Source organism: Ambystoma mexicanum, chromosome 11, assembly GCF_040938575.1.
Source record: "Ambystoma mexicanum isolate Mex_15411 chromosome 11, UKY_AmexF1_1, whole genome shotgun sequence".
NCBI classification, from domain to species: domain Eukaryota; kingdom Metazoa; phylum Chordata; class Amphibia; order Caudata; family Ambystomatidae; genus Ambystoma; species Ambystoma mexicanum.
This window is the reverse complement of record NC_090934.1, coordinates 423,617,805-423,634,786: the sequence shown is the minus strand read 5'-3', so window position 1 is coordinate 423,634,786 and position 16,982 is coordinate 423,617,805.

Genomic DNA, 16,982 nt, shown 5'->3' with positions numbered 1-16,982 from the left:
GATTATCTCTGGAGGGCCAGCCAAGTGGATGCCATGTCGCCCGTGGCGCTCTCTGATAAAATCTGCCATGGGCTCGATGTCAAGGGTGAAAAGGATCGGGTAAAGGGGGCAACCTTGAGGGGTGCCTCTTTCCAGGTGGAACTGCTTAGATACACATGAGTTAACTAGTACCCTGGCCAGTGGTTGTGTATATAGTAATTTAATATATTGTATCATTGCAGGACCTATCCCCATCTTTCTCAGCACCACTAGTAAATATCCCCACGATACTACATAGAAGGCTTTTGGAGTATCAATAGTCACTGCAATGCAATCAGCGTCAGCCTCAGGATCCATTCTAGCCATGATGTCAAACAACCACCTAACATTGAGAGCCTAACATTGAGAGCCTAACATTGAGAGCCGTAAATTTTCCAGGAACAAACCCGTCCTGATCGCAATGGATAAGATGCAGCATCAGTGGGAGAAGGCGGTTGGCTAGAACCTTAGCATAGATCTTGGTGTCGCAGTTCATGAACGAAAGGGGCCTATAAGATCTGCATTCATTGCTAGGCTTATTTGGTTTTAGAAGTACTGTTATCACAGCCTCCTGGAGCAACTCAGGAAGAAGAGAATTGTGAAGCGACTCTTCCCAAACCCAAAGCAGTTTGGGGGCCACCATTGCCGCATATTCCTTATAGAACTCTGCAGTGAGACCATCTGGACCTGGAGCTTTCCCCTTGGGCAAGCCGTCAATTACCGCCAGGGGTGTTGCTAGGTCTGGAAAAGATTAGGGACTAAGCTAATGTCGAGACTGGTGGGACTCAGGGCTAGCTAGCATTTTGGTTGTAGCACCTAAGCTTCTATCCGGGGCTACAACCAAAAGACCCAGGGGTATAGTCCCCTAAGGCCCCCCTAGCAACGCCTCTAATTACTGCCATGATTTCTTCTAGCGTAATGGGGGCCTCGAGACTTTCCCTATTTTGGCCATTATGGCGTGATAATGGGATATCTTCTAATAAGTAATGAATGGCCTATTCCCCATGTGGCGTCTCCACAGTGTATAGGGATTTATAGAATTCACAGAATGTCCCAAACACCTCTGCACCTGTTCATCTAGTGGTGTCTCGCTCATCCAGAATACAGTCCACCTGGGCCCGCCCTCTCTCTGTCTGAACCAGTCTCGCCAATGTTCTACCTCGTCTGTCCCCTTCCTCATATCTTCTGCCCACCTGTGGGCGGGAGAAGTAATGGATTTCCCTATGAGCATGTGCTTCTTCCAATTCCGTTCATATTTGTGCCAGCACCAGGGGATCTGAGGATCAATGGTATTCATTCTTGACCTTTGTAAGTGCAGTTTCAGATCTCTCCAGGTCCCCCCAATAGCCAGCGGGAGAAGGCTATGGGACAAAGCTGCTGTTTGCCGCTGTTCGCCAAAGGAGCTACACTGTGGAAAAAATTGTGGACAATTAATACATAGGTAAGAATATCACATAACGCCCTTATACAAACCATCCACAGAGATCACTGGGCGTTTCTACCAGTGAGAATCCACCCACCCTGCCCTACCTACTTGCTGCTCCCTCATAGACTGAACTGTTGCGATTTGAGACAGAAAAAGCCCCTCGACCTTCACCACTTCTTCACATGAATTTATGTTAGCTCTACCGATATATCACTTGTGTTGCAATCCCACACACCTCCTGCGTACCTCCCATTGTCCTACATAGTTCGCGATATATAAGCGATATATCTGCCCATACGCAAATGGTCATGGGCTAATGTGTAATTGTGCCATGCGGTCCTAATGACCCTGCTCATAATTATGTCCCCCTTGTTTCAAGCCTGCCTCCATAGACGCGCTGGCACCTCGTGTAAACCTGTATGTGTGAATTAATTGTCGCTGCTTACAATCACGCACCCTGTGATTCTTGCCTATGTACTGGCACTCTGTGTAATTATGCCACTATAACTATGCCTCTGTTACTTAACTATGATTTAACCGCCTCAGCCTGCAAGCTTGTGTTATATTGCCCTCTGATATGATATACTGATTCCTGCACATACTTTCTGCCCGGATCTCTGCTATGTATGCACTGTTACCCACTGACTCCGGCATTTAACTGTGTGATATTCGTCTGCGTCCGCAACTCGATTGCGATTTAAATTGCCGCTACCTTAATCACGTGCCATATTGTTTGAACAAATGTGTTGGTACACTTAACTGTCTATGAATTACCCAACCCTGCCTTTAATCACTCTCCACAGTGTCTACTGCACCCACGTACGATCTGGCATCTTATAACCTAACTGCGATCTCTTTGACTCTGCTGACAATCATGTCCTTTGAGCTACGCTCGCACTCACGCATGGATAGGTATTGTGTATACATGTAAATGTGTTCCAAATGTGAGTCTACTGACATATCATCTTGATCTAGCATCTAACTATGCATATGTACCATATTAACCTCACATGGAAATCTTGTTAACCCTTACGCTAGTTATGCTTTACAGTCACCTTGCCCTAGGCTTGCCCTTAATATCTTAGGAAACATGTCTCTCTCGGCTCTAGTTATACTCAGGAGCTCACCTACCTAAGCACATTACCTCTGCAGCATCTTTAATAAGTGTGCTAACTATGCACATTCTTACCTCTTGCACTTCCTCCTGGCTTCAAGTGCACTGACCTGCACCCCTATAGGCACTAGAGCAAGACTAGCCTAGTGCATGCAACAAGGTCAGCTAGCCATACTTCCCACTAATTACCTTCAGAGGAACCTTGACCTTTATAGCACAGAATGCATGTCACTGCCTTTCAGCTAATTGCACTCTGGACTACTTTGACATTTATCACTAACCCTTTTTACCATACCATTACGTCAAACAACATGTCTCTCAATACCAGGGTCCCCACTCTAGGCAGGGAATATACCCCAGTTGAGATAACCAACATTAACCACATCCTTAATCCACCAAGAACAAACATCCCATGCAACCCTACGCACAGAAACATCAGACTTCATTGGAGACTAACCAAATTATTCGAACTGCGTGTCAGCCTCGGCACCTCTACCAATCTTCAAAGTAAGATCCTCTCTAATAAACATGAGACCCTATCCAAAAAAATGAATCACACCAACTTAAGCGCCACCACCAAACTCAACGCGAGAACACCTAATCATAACAAACCCCCAGTATCAACTGTTGATCTTAGCAACAAGGTACCCTTTGCACCACTGACAGTGTCCCCTGTTCCTGTCCTCAAAGGAGCGCTTATTAATGCAAGATCCCTCGTAGCCCACGCCATAGAAATTGCTGACTTGATACTAACAGAAAATTACGACTTCTTGGCCATTACTGAATCCTGGCTACATCAGGCAGCAGGCCCTGCCCTGATGCTGGCAGTGGCAGCTAACTATACTAATTTTAGAGAAGACAGAGCCAACATCCGTGGAGGAGGCTTAGCTATTAAAGCCAAATCTAGTCTAGCACTGAGAACAGCAGCCCCCTGCAAGTTAACTCGTGCGAATCCCTCACAGCCAAACTGTCCATATCTAATTCCCAAACGATCACCATCCACCTAATATATAGACCTCCAGGCTCCATTGGCTCATTCGAGGAGGACCTATCCATGATCCTTTCTGATCCTCGGAAAAATGCATCCCAGACACTCCTACTGGGAGACATGAACCTGGGCTTCAACAATCCCATAGACTCACAAGCAACATCCATAGCTAATGACCTCTCTGAGCTTGGCTTCACACAGAAAGGGACACAGCCAACCCATGTGAAGGGTAGAACGCTTGATTGGGTGGCTGACTATAACTGTGACACCACCATTACAGACGTTAGACCCCACATATGGACTGACCATTCACTCATAGCATTCACAGTAGATGCCAAAACCAATACATCTCAAAATAACTCCATAGCACCTCCCACATTAACAAGGAACAAAAAGAACATAACCTCTGACAAACTCTTACCATTGATACTCCCTACCCTAAACTCTCTACCAGACACGCTAGATCCATCGATCCTAGTCAATGAATTTAAGAAAGTCATGACAGAAGCCCTCGACTCTATTGCCCCTTTAAAAATGAGGAACAGCAAATTCAGAGCACATCTCAATGCCTGGTTTACTCAGTACTTAAAAACACCTAGAAAAGAAAAATGTAAACGTGAATCTACCTGGAGGCTTGAGCCATCTGAGATAAATAAAGCCAATCTGATAACTATTTCCACTAAATACAAAACTGAAATAAGGCGATCTAAAAAGGAAAGTTATGATAACAGAATTTCGCAAGCAAACTCAAGCACCAAGGAATTGTTTGCTATACTAAAAGAACTGGAGAATCCAATCACGGTACCAGATAATTGTATTAAAGATAAGAGTTGGTGCTCTGGCATACAAAAGGCCCTCATGGACAAAATTGCTACTCTCCAAGTCAAAATCTCTAATAAAAAACAAAGCATACCTGCCACATTCCCTCAAACTAGCACGCCACCCATTCTGCCTAAACCAGCGCTTCGCTTCAACTTCTTCAAAGTCACTGTACTACAGGTTGAAAAAATCATACTCTTGCTCAAACCTTCAAATTGTCGCAGAGATAAATGTCCTGCCCAAATCATAAAAGACGCAGCCAGAGACCTAGCACCGTTCATCTCTGAGCTCATTAATGCGACATTTACATCTGGTACTATACCAAACAACCTCAAGCAATCATGGGTCCTCCCACTCCTGAAGAAACAATCACTTGACCCATCCATACCCACGAATTATAGGCCTATCACAAAGATACCATTCCTCTTAAAGATTTTAGATAGGGTGGTCTACCTACAAGTTCAAACATTCCTGGAGCGGAATCAACTTCTGGGCACCCGCAATCAGGTTTCAGGCCACAGCATGGTACCGAAACTGCACTCATCGACCTTAAGGCCCAGGTCGACGAGCTAAGAGACAAAGGCAAATCTGCACTATTACTTCTTTTGAACCTCTCGGCAGCGTTCGACCTGGTGGACCACAAGGTCCTCTGTAACCATCTAGAGTCGGCGGCGCACTTCTCTCAACAAGCCATTGCCTGGATCCAATCCTTCTTAAGCAGTAGGACAATGAGCGTCTTCTCTGCTACAGCAGCAGCAGACCCGATCCCCATCACCTGCAGTTTTCCTCAGGGATCCTGCATGTCCCCCACCATGTATAATGTATTTACCAAGCCCCTTTTTGATGATCTGGATTGTCTCTGTGTCACCTACACTAACTATGCAGATGACACCCAGATTCTCATTCCACTTACAGGGGACTACAATAAGGATTTTGCCTTGGTGAATAGTATATACCTCATCATCCAGGCATGGATGGCACTCCATGGTCTATGCCTGAATGATGACAAAACTGAACTCATTATTCTGGGGACCACAGCTAACATGAACAAACGTAGCCACAAATACACCTCCTTTGATATAGATGGCAATATGAAAAAGGTAGCCAAGGACGTTAAAACCCTAGGCTTTTAACTGGATTCCAGCCTTACACAAATAGCATAATCCACAGCCTACACATGTAAGCTGATCAGGTCGGCCAAATCCTTCCTTTCAACAAGTAGTTGTACCACATTGGAAAGAGCACTTGTGCTGTCCAAACTGGACTACTGCAATGCACTATACCTTGGCTCCAACAAATACATTACCAGGAAAATTCAAACCCTTCAAAACAATGCTTTAAGAGCAGTGCTAGGAATAACTAAAAGAGAACATATCTCGGCGGCCAGGAGACAGTCCAACTGGCTCTCCACTATCAATAGAATTCAACTAAAAACTGCTTCACTAACATTCATGTGTCTCAACAACGCGCCACCTCGATATTTGACAGATAGAATCAACAGAAAACCCACTATCCGACCCACCAGAGCGGCCTACTCCAACTGTCTGACAGTCCCCACTTTCAAATTGACGAAAATAGGCGGCAACAGCTTCCCCTTTAAAGCTGGCCAATTCTGGAACTCCCTCCCACCATTCCTAAGCGGACCAAAGTTACACAAACGTCAGGCTAAACACTATCAAATGGCTCAAAGAAAATGATCTTTAGCTTCAGCATGACCTGCTGTACCCTCACTGCCACTGTTATATTCAGCCCTAATAATGCACTGTTTTAGCCACAATTGTATCCTACTAGTTAATGAACTGTTTTAACTACAAATGTATCTCACCTGTTTATACCGTATTCCAATTGTTTTCTTCATTTGAACATGTAAGTGGCAACCCACACTTGTATCATACTAATTTTTCCTGTCCCTGTACTGTAAACCATCTTGTACCCTGACTGTATTTGCAACTATGTAAGCCGAACATATACTTGTACTCGTGCCCTGATACCTACAAATACAAATAATAAAACAAACAAACAAACTATACCTTTTAACGCTTCCGATTTAAATCTCAGGGCAACCTGTGATGCTCCTTCTCAATTTCAGTGATAGTGTCACCGGGGAGTGGTCAGACAATGTGTGGGGTTTTATGTCGACTTCCAGCACTCTTCCCATGAAAGAGCTGAAGATCTGGAACATATCAATACGGGAAGTCATATCATGCACTGAGGAGTAAAAGGTATATTCCCTCATCTGCGGGTGTGTCATGCACCATGCATCGCACAAGGCTAATGATTGTATATGGGACAGCATTCGGTGGGCAGCTCTGGGTTGGGGCCTGGGTGCTGCATTTTTTCTGTCTAGTGCAGGATTTAGAATCAGATTCATGTCCCTCCATAATATATATGATCCTTCCAATAATGTAAAAAAAACTTGGGGGAGTCAACATTGGGACCGTATGTGTTTGCAAGTACCAGTTCAGTACCTTCAAGGACGCAGTGAACCGTCACGCACCTCCCCTCAGGGTCAATGTGTACTTTTTCCCCCACAATCATGGACTGTGAGGAGTAAGACGTAAAATACCTATTCCTCCCCATGTAGGGGCAATACTACGTCATATTCCTTCTTTAGCATGGGTTTCCTGCAGGAACACATTTGCTCTATGCCTATGTACATAGGACATCACCTTTCGTGTTTTAGTGAAATTCCCCAGACCATGGATATTCCAACACATTATTCTCAGCTGTTGTACCATATCCTATGTGTCATCACATGATTTATCCTGTGTTTACTTAGAGTCTGGACTTCTGTGTAGCCTAGAAATATGCCGCCTCAGCACTTCAATTGCCAATATTTTAAATGTTTTCTCCCCCAACCCTCCTGAACTGCGCAACTGGCTCACAACTACACTTCAAGGCCTATTATAGCGCAAGGCCATATTTCCCCCACATCCACCCCCACTACCACCCCCCAACCTGCAGTGCACTGAACCCTCCTTCCCCTACCCCCAACTACTCCCAAGTTCCAACCGTGCCCAAGGGGTTGTATTTCCCTAAATGCAGACAAAGCAATGGGGCTCACTGTTGCTGCACGGCACTTTACATTTGACTAGGGATGTCACATCCTTTATTTATAGTGTAATTAGTGTAATGAGGCGGCGGTTACACATAATTTACTTAACAACTCGTATGATTACCTGAGATTGGCAAACGTGACACTGGGCCAAGGAATCCTTCAGTCGGGTATATTTCCCTCAGCAGGGTCAGCAACAGTGTTGTTTATAGGGATCTGAGCTTCAATGAACTTCACGGCTTCACTTGGGACTGTGAAAAAGCAGAGTTTACCCCAGAATTGGACCCTTATTCATGCTGGGAATATAGCGTATTGTATGTTGTGTTCCCAGAGCATTTTCTTTACACCAATAAACTGTCCGGGGCTCATGCTGCACCGAGAGTGAAAAATCTGGGAAAATGCGAATGGTTTGGGAACCTAATCTGAGTTCCTTCTTCTCTCAGGCCAAGCACAGCAGATGATCCCTGTCTCGGTAACTCAATATTTTCACTACGATGGGACTGGGGAAGTCACCCAGTTTGGGCCTGGGGGCTAAAGCGTAGTGGGCTCGTTCCACAGCAAATAAGGAGGAAATTTCCGGGTGACCCAGAAGATCCTTGAGCAGGTTCTCCATGGCTGATTCCATGCTTCCAGTCAGGGCGTCTTCTTGGACCCCAACTATCCGGATGTTATTCCTGCGTGAGCGCGACTCTACATCATCGCATTTGTTTTTCACAAATGTCATGTCTCTGGTGAGGGTAGCAACAGTGTCCTGGAGGGCATGTACATTGTCTTTAGTAGTGCCTATCCTTGTTTCTGCCTCAGTGATCTGGGCCCCTTTCTGTGCTAATTGAGTGTGCACGGACGCCACATTTTCTGTTATGTCATCGAGTTTTCATGCACAGCGGCAAATCCTTTCGCCATTTCTTCCATCATACTTGTCAGATCTGGGGAAGGTGAAAGCTCAGGGATCGGAAGGGCCGGGTCAGGTTGGGTCTGACTCGATTGTCATTGCTAGCCTCTGGGAGTGGATCTTGCGAATTTGTCCATAGCTCTGGATTTCTTTCCCCCACTGGCTCCTTTTGTCATGGTGAATTATGGGGATCCGGTTCTGGGGTTCAGTCAAGCGGTTTGGTTAGGGCCCGGGCCTGCGCTCCGGCTATGAGGCTGCCAGTCTCCCCTTGCATTATGGGGAGCTTCACCACTGTGAAGGATGTTCTGTGGCCCGCCTCAGAGGCCCCAGCGGTACAAAAGGGGCGAGACCGCAGTCTCTCTGTTATGGGGTTCTCACTTTACCCTTTGGTACTGGTATGTGCACAGGGGTTCCAGGTGGCTCTGGGGGCTATTCAGCATGATTTATTCCATGACTGCTGGGTCACTCCGAGCCATGCACTGTTCATCGTGCAGGCCTCCCCCTGGGCTTGTTGCTTGCTTGCGGTGCGGGCTAGCACTTCCCACCTCATATAGATTATTTAGGGTCTGGGTCTGCTTTCTGGCTATGATGCTGCCAGTCTCTCTATGGGGGAGCTCCACAAATGTGTAGGATATCCTATGGGCCGGCTCGGGGCTCCGTCTGTAAAAAGGGGGGCATGTTGTCTCCGTCAGTTATGTGGGTCCCACTGAACCCTGTTGATGCTGGTATGTGCACACGGGGCACAGAGGTTTCAGGGGGCCTTCCAGCGTTATTGTTGCCCTTACCGTTATGTCCTTCTGGGTTCTGCACTGTGTGATTGGGGTGGGGGTAATGCTCCTCACCTCCTACAGTCTTTGCATAGATAAGGCTTCTCGCAGGGATCCCCCGCTGCAGGCTGGGCTGTCGTCCTCGGTGCCAGCTCTGCAGCTTGTCGCCTCCCCCGCTTCAGGGCCGTGATGCCTGTACAGCGTGAGTGGGATGGGCGGGCTTGCCCTGCCAGCCGCCACCAAAGCGCAGGGCCCAAAAGGAACCAGGCAGCACACGGGGGCCCCTGGATGCCGGTTTGCTCTGTCTTGCCAGATGCAGCAGGCAGTCAGTGGGCGGTGTGAGGATCGCTCGATTTCTGAGGTGAGGGGAGGGGATCTCTCAGGGTTCCTCTGATCTCCTCTCACGGGTCGTGTGCTACAACCTGTCTTCATCACGGGATCTCTCTCGTTGCAGCCTGGGCAGCTAGAAGGCTGTAACATTGTCTTTGGGTGCACCAGTGTTGTGGGGGCACATTGCGCACCCCAGCAGAAAGGATACTGCCGGATAATGCTGCCTCTCTACTGGATATTCGCACTGGTCTGCGGAGCTCTTGGGCCTGGCAGTCATCTTCCTCGGCTGCTCAACAGCGCCCCCAATGCACCTCAGTCCTGATGGCAGCCTCACACCCTGCTGCCATCCCAATGCTGGCAGTACAGCTCTGCTAATGCACCATATTCCTGGCGGCAGCCTTGCATGCTGATGCCATTCCAATGTTGATATTACAGCTCTGCTAATGCACCCATTCCTGAGAGCAGCCTCACATCCTGCTGTTCCGAAACTGATAGCATTCTGTCCATGTCTGACCTTTGAATATCCAGGACTGTCAAAACGATATAAAGTTCTGTTCAGCAGCTAAAATATTAAGATGTTTTTAATACTGCATTTTTAAAAATGTGTTGTTACAATTCAGTGTGCAATCCACGTCTGCATGCCGGGGCTAGGCATGTGCAGCATGTGCTGCTGCACTTGGCCCCGCGCTCATAGGTCCCCGTGCAGAGGTTGCTGTTGACTCCCTCTCTTTGCAGGCTGCAGCGCAGGCTGTGTGCTCAGAGTACCTAAACTTGTTGCAGAGCACTCTGAGAACACATGCGGCACACGGTGCAGCACTCCTGATGACGGAAGCTGTTTTACCTTCAGGTTTGGCTCCCTTTTGTTTCTTCTGTTGAGGCAACTTGTCACCTGTCAACCTCCTGCTGCGACGCTGGCGAGACAAATGGCCCCCTCCCAGTGGTCCAATAGGCGCTAAGGGCCCCTTAAGCACTTCTGATCGCTTGCTCATCTTTCTTTTTCTTCCTGACAGATTTTAACTATCAGCTTTGATTGTTGGATACCAAGGCTTGAGCCTCATTACTCCATCTTCTCGGGTTGAGTATGAAGTCGTGGGTTGGGGTTCTTTATGGTCTGCATGGACTTGCAACAGTGGGACTGGTTTCACTGGGTCTTTGCCGTGATGGGCCGCGAGTTGCGGTCAAAAGAGTTTGCCGTGGTGGCAGTGAGTCTTCTGATCAGAGGGTTTGGGTTCTGATCCAGTGCTTGGTAGATGTTCTTGTACATCTTTGGTAGATGTTCGTCCAACATCTCGATGTCCAGTTCTCTTTGAAGGTATGCTATCCTTGTGAAGAGTGGAGCTCCAGATGCTATCCACAGGGCCTTGTTCTGGACTATCTGAAGACTCTTTCGGTGTTACTCATTGCAGGTCATCAATGCCGGGGAGGCATACGTCAGGGTAGGTCTGATGATCGCCTTGTAGACATTGATCTTTGTCCACAGGGCCATGGACTTGGTCTTCAGGAGTGGGTACAGTGCTGCCATCTTCCCTGATGCCTACTGCTGAGTATTCACGATATGGCTTCTCCAATTGAGTTTGCTATCCAGGGTGATCGCTTTCTTAAAGTAGAGCTTTTAAAGTGGGTACGATTTACTTGTGATGGCCTATTTTAGAGACCATTGTTTTGGACAAGGCGTTATTAATGTGTTCAGAACTGTAAAGGGGCATTTTTATTTTGAAAGCACATGCAAAGCAGCAGTTAACTGCCTAAAACCTGTGCCTTCCTCCAGGACAATTAAACATATCCCCCAAAACCCTCCAACAGTGCAGGCCTGTCCCCCTCCCAAACCTTCAGGATGACACGTTGTTGACAATATGGGCAACCCAGGTAGGCTTTCATCTACCAATACTGTAATCCCCGACCCGGGGAAAACCAATAGAAGTTGCTAGAAGAGCCATTTAGATTATTGAAACTTGACAATAGGTGTTTTTTAAAAATATATATTACACGGTCCATGGACCCATTTCCCTGTTCTCTCCGCATCAATGAGATTTGTGAAGCCATCTTTGATGTCATGGGTGTTAGTCATTGCAGTGCAAAATGGTGGCAGGAGTTACGGTTGCTTAGTTTACCATAACTGGTGAATTTCTGGGGGTTTCGGGTTTTACCTGTAACCATAACATCCCTGTAACAATGTTTTTCCATCGAATTTCATAGGTTTTTGCTAGTGCAACTTAACCATAACGTCCCTGTAACAATGCTTTTGTTAGTGATACATACATATATATATATATATATATATATATATATATATATATATCATTTTTATTTATTTTTTTAACCATTTTTTCACTGCTGCCCACCCATGCATTGGTCATTATCTTGTGATGTCACTTTCCATGATGTCATCAAATGCCAATTAAGCGGCCCTGCACTTAATTTGCTGCACTTGGCCCCACAAATCCCAGGGCCTGCCCTGCACGTCTGTTATAAAAAAAAACGAAAGAAACGAACGGCTTTTCACGAAACAATTGTGAACGACTATATGCCCAAAACCAGGTTCGTTTTTTTCTATTGCCAAGAAGCCGCATTGGGCGTAATCGCGTGCTTCACAAATGACCTGGCAAATAATGCATGCATGCAGGCGGTGATTGAATGAAAGATGAGGAGCACCACGTGAGACTAGTTCGCAGCTCATGTCCCCTGTGAACCCGAGTCCTTGGTATTCTTTAGAGAAATGAATCCCCGAGGCCTCCGCCGCCGCAGGAGCGTTTTTACAAGTCCAGAAATGCAGCGGCAGCTCAGGAGATGCTCAGCGGAGCGCCTGCCCCGGGGATGCACATTCCAGCTGCCGCAGAGTGGCTGGCGAATCCTGGCTACTGCCAGCAGAGGGCAGCACAGATATACACATCAGATTATACACCTTCACCTCACTGGTTGCACGTGTTTTTTTAAACTAATAAGTAAACGCATACACACTAACAGTCAAGCGATTCTCGGCTACTCCGCTCTCAGCATTCCTTTCTGCAACGCCAGTTAATGCCTCTGAATTCTCGTTTGCTCTCTCTCCTTGTTGCTTTTACCCATAAACCAGGGTAGAGCCTGCACTTTGCAGTGCTGTTTCTGTAGGCTCTCTCCAATTATGTCATACGAGAGGGGGTGAATGGGGAGCGCGAGGGGGTGCATGGGGAGGACATGGGGTCCATGGGGGTGGCCTTGGGATGCATGGGGAGGACATGGGAGGCGAGGGGGTCATGTACTGAATGGTCGTTGTTGTGTCTTGTCATCCCTGCCATCAGGGACGTCATTTCACCAAAATGCCAGGGGTAGCGGAAGTGACATCACACGACCCTTGACCCCTGATGACATCACGGGAAGTGATGTAATTTGACCCCACCCCGAAGTGATATCGCGGGAAGCAATGGAACACGACCTTTCACCCGTTGACAAAACAGGAAGTGGCATCACATAGCATTGTACACTACGAAAAATATGGTTACGATATCACTATAATGTGATGTACATTTCATACCTGAATGCATCGCCATATGTATCGTTAATATCAGTGTGTATAGGCCCATATTACCAAATTACTGTGATTGCAAGCAGACATCCATGACCAAATGATAATGATGTGTTATTATATAGCACTTACGCTTAAGCGCTTTACATAGAAGAAATATACACCCAAAATCACCCAACCTGTGCTGGTACCCATTTACCGCCCTCAGAAGTATGAAAGGCTGAGTTGAGGCGTTTGAGAACAGACTAAATCAGTGACTTCACCCCCTGAAGTGTGCCTGAAATAAACCTTTAATGAGTCTAGCAATTATTGTATAGAATTCCAGAAAAATACATTTTTTGGCATTCCTATTCTTTCTTATTTAGGTTAGGTTCAGTGCTGAAAGTGTTGCCCTTATGTTCTTATTTTTCTTCTTTTTTTAAGGGGCCTAAACAAGAAAGCTAGCCACTGCTGAATAAAAGAGCCACAATGTGCTGGCCACAGCCAAAGAGCTTGCATTGCAAATAAAAAAACACAAAAAAAGACATTTTTTTTTTAGAGGTCGCAAGGGAGACCTCAGAGGTCGTACCTGCGACCTTTGGCGACCCCCAAATGACGTCCCTGCCTGCCATTTGTCCTGCATGAATGCTAGCTTGAGAGAATGCCTGGTGGAATGCTATGCCTGTGGAATGTTGTGGTGTGAGTGCCCCTGTAAGTTTCATGAATGTCAGTTGGAGTGAAGCAGCCTGTGAGAGAGGAGGAAGGTGGATGTCTCCTGTGTACCTTCCTACTTACTTACCCTTGGACTTACCTGATGTACATACCTTGTCACTGGAACTTAGTAAAGAAGTTTAATTCCCTTACCTGCAGCATCGGACTTTCCTTTCAACGCGCAACAGTCGTTTTCCTCATAACTAGTTACTTGCGTCATGGAATATCATTTCTTGTCAATATTCTTTCAGCGATTTTATTATTGGACCTATTATTGTTGACAATGGGCCTCATTACGCGTTTGGAGGTAGCCATGGTGCTACTTGCACCATGGCTGCCTCCAAAATTGTGTTCTGGTCTGTGAATGAGGAATTACCGGTTCATTCCAACCTTCGATGACCCAGTAATTCCTCATTCACTATACCATTCCCCATTCCCATTGAGCCAATGGGGATGGAGCTAATAAGGGGCCCGTTAGTCACGGGCCGGTTATTACCTCCTTGGTCCCCTCGCTGGACCCGGAAAGGACGTCTGGTTTTACCAGACGTGTGTTCCGGGTCCCGCAAAGGAACCTCGTAATAGGGCGGAATGGGTTTACCAGCACCGGCACCATTACCGGTGCCAGTAAACCCAGTCTGCAAGGGTCGTAATAAGGCCCAATGTATTTAAAAGAGATATTTTCACAGAAGTGTGTAATATATTGCACTTATTGACATTATAAAGAATCCTTCAAACATACTCAATATAAATACATATGCATCCATGCTGTTGCTGCTAGGATCACCCGCCATGTTGTGTTCCTTGCCTTTGCTATTTTTGTATTCATGTAAATTATGTTTGCATCTGTAATTTTGGTATACAGCGTTGCAGGATTTGTGCAGTGGCACAGGGCCGTGCGCTCCTGGAGGTCTTTCAGTCCTTTTACTTGGCCCGTGTCTACTGCACAATAGCAAAACAAAAGAGTTGATGGCTGGAAGGTTTAGAATAAATCTTGACCTCTGGCATTGCTCTGGGCAACCCTCCAGACCATCGTTCTTCGCCTGCCAAGCCATTACAAAAGGGGAAAAACCATATGCAAATCAGGCTTGGTCCCACCCCCAAAGGGGTAGTCCAGCCCGAACTGCTAGGTCACATCCCTTTTGCACGAGACCACAAGCATCCCCAGACATGTTTCAGCCTTGTTGGGCGTCATCAGTGAGGAGTAGCTTGGGTCTCTAGGCCCAGCAGGCAAGGGACCCACGTCTGGGCATACCCTTCCCACTCGGGGTGACAATAGCAAAACAAAAGAGTTGATGGCTGGAAGGTTTAGAATAAATCTTGACCTCTGGCATTGCTCTGGGCAACCCTCCAGACCATCGTTCTTCGCCTGCCAAGCCATTACAAAAGGGGAAAAACCATATGCAAATCAGGCTTGGTCCCACCCCCAAAGGGGTAGTCCAGCCCGAACTGCTAGGTCACATCCCTTTTGCACGAGACCACAAGCATCCCCAGACATGTTTCAGCCTTGTTGGGCGTCATCAGTGAGGAGTAGCTTGGGTCTCTAGGCCCAGCAGGCAAGGGACCCATGTCTGGGCATACCCTTCCCACTCGGGGTGACAATAGCAAAACAAAAGAGTTGATGGCTGGAAGGTTTAGAATGAATCTTGACCTCTGGCATTGCTCTGGGCAACCCTCCAGACCATCGTTCTTCGCCTGCCAAGCCATTACAAAAGGGGAAAAACCATATGCAAATCAGGCTTGGTCCCACCCCCAAAGGGGTAGTCCAGCCCGAACTGCTAGGTCACATCCCTTTTGCACGAGACCACAAGCATCCCCAGACATGTTTCAGCCTTGTTGGGCGTCATCAGTGAGGAGTAGCTTGGGTCTCTAGGCCCAGCAGGCAAGGGACCCACGTCTGGGCATACCCTTCCCACTCGGGGTGACAATAGCAAAACAAAAGAGTTGATGGCTGGAAGGTTTAGAATAAATCTTGACCTCTGGCATTGCTCTGGGCAACCCTCCAGACCATCGTTCTTCACCTGCCAAGCCATTACAAAAGGGGAAAAACCATATGCAAATCAGGCTTGGTCCCACTCCCAAAGGGGTAGTCCAGCCCGAACTGCTAGGTCACATCCCTTTTGCACGAGACCACAAGCATCCCCAGACATGTTTCAGCCTTGTTGGGCGTCATCAGTGAGGAGTAGCTTGGGTCTCTAGGCCCAGCAGGCAAGGGACCCACGTCTGGGCATACCCTTCCCACTCGGGGTGACAATAGCAAAACAAAAGAGTTGATGGCTGGAAGGTTTAGAATAAATCTTGACCTCTGGCATTGCTCTGGGCAACCCTCCAGACCATCGTTCTTCGCCTGCCAAGCCATTACAAAAGGGGAAAAACCATATGCAAATCAGGCTTGGTCCCACCCCCAAAGGGGTAGTCCAGCCCGAACTGCTAGGTCACATCCCTTTTGCACGAGACCACAAGCATCCCCAGACATGTTTCAGCCTTGTTGGGCGTCATCAGTGAGGAGTAGCTTGGGTCTCTAGGCCCAGCAGGCAAGGGACCCACGTCTGGGCATACCCTTCCCACTCGGGGTGACAATAGCAAAACAAAAGAGTTGATGGCTGGAAGGTTTAGAATAAATCTTGACCTCTGGCATTGCTCTGGGCAACCCTCCAGACCATCGTTCTTCGCCTGCCAAGCCATTACAAAAGGGGAAAAACCATATGCAAATCAGGCTTGGTCCCACCCCCAAAGGGGTAGTCCTTGCAGAAAGGAATGCTGAGAGCGGAGTAGCCGAGAATCGCTTGACTGTTAGTGTGTATGCGTTTACTTATTAGTTTAAAAAAACACGTGCAACCAGTGAGGTGAAGGTGTATAATCTGATGTGTATATCTGTGCTGCCCTCTGCTGGCAGTAGCCAGGATTCGCCAGCCACTCTGCGGCAGCTGGAATGTGCATCCCCGGGGCAGGCGCTCCGCTGAGCATCTCCTGAGCTGCCGCTGCATTTCTGGACTTGTAAAAACGCTCCTGCGGCGGCGGAGGCCTCGGGGATTCATTTCTCTAAAGAATACCAAGGACTCGGGTTCACAGGGGACATGAGCTGCGAACTAGTCTCACGTGGTGCTCCTCATCTTTCATTCAATCACCGCCTGCATGCATGCATTATTTGCCAGGTCATTTGTGAAGCACGCGATTACGCCCAATGCGGCTTCTTGGCAATAGAAAAAAACGAACCTGGTTTTGGGCATATAGTCGTTCACAATTGTTTCGTGAAAAGCCGTTCGTTTCTTTCGTTTTTTTTTATAACAGACGTGCAGGGCAGGCCCTGGGATTTGTGGGGCCAAGTGCAGCAAATTAAGTGCAGGGCCGCTTAATTGGCATTTGATGACATCATGGAAAGTG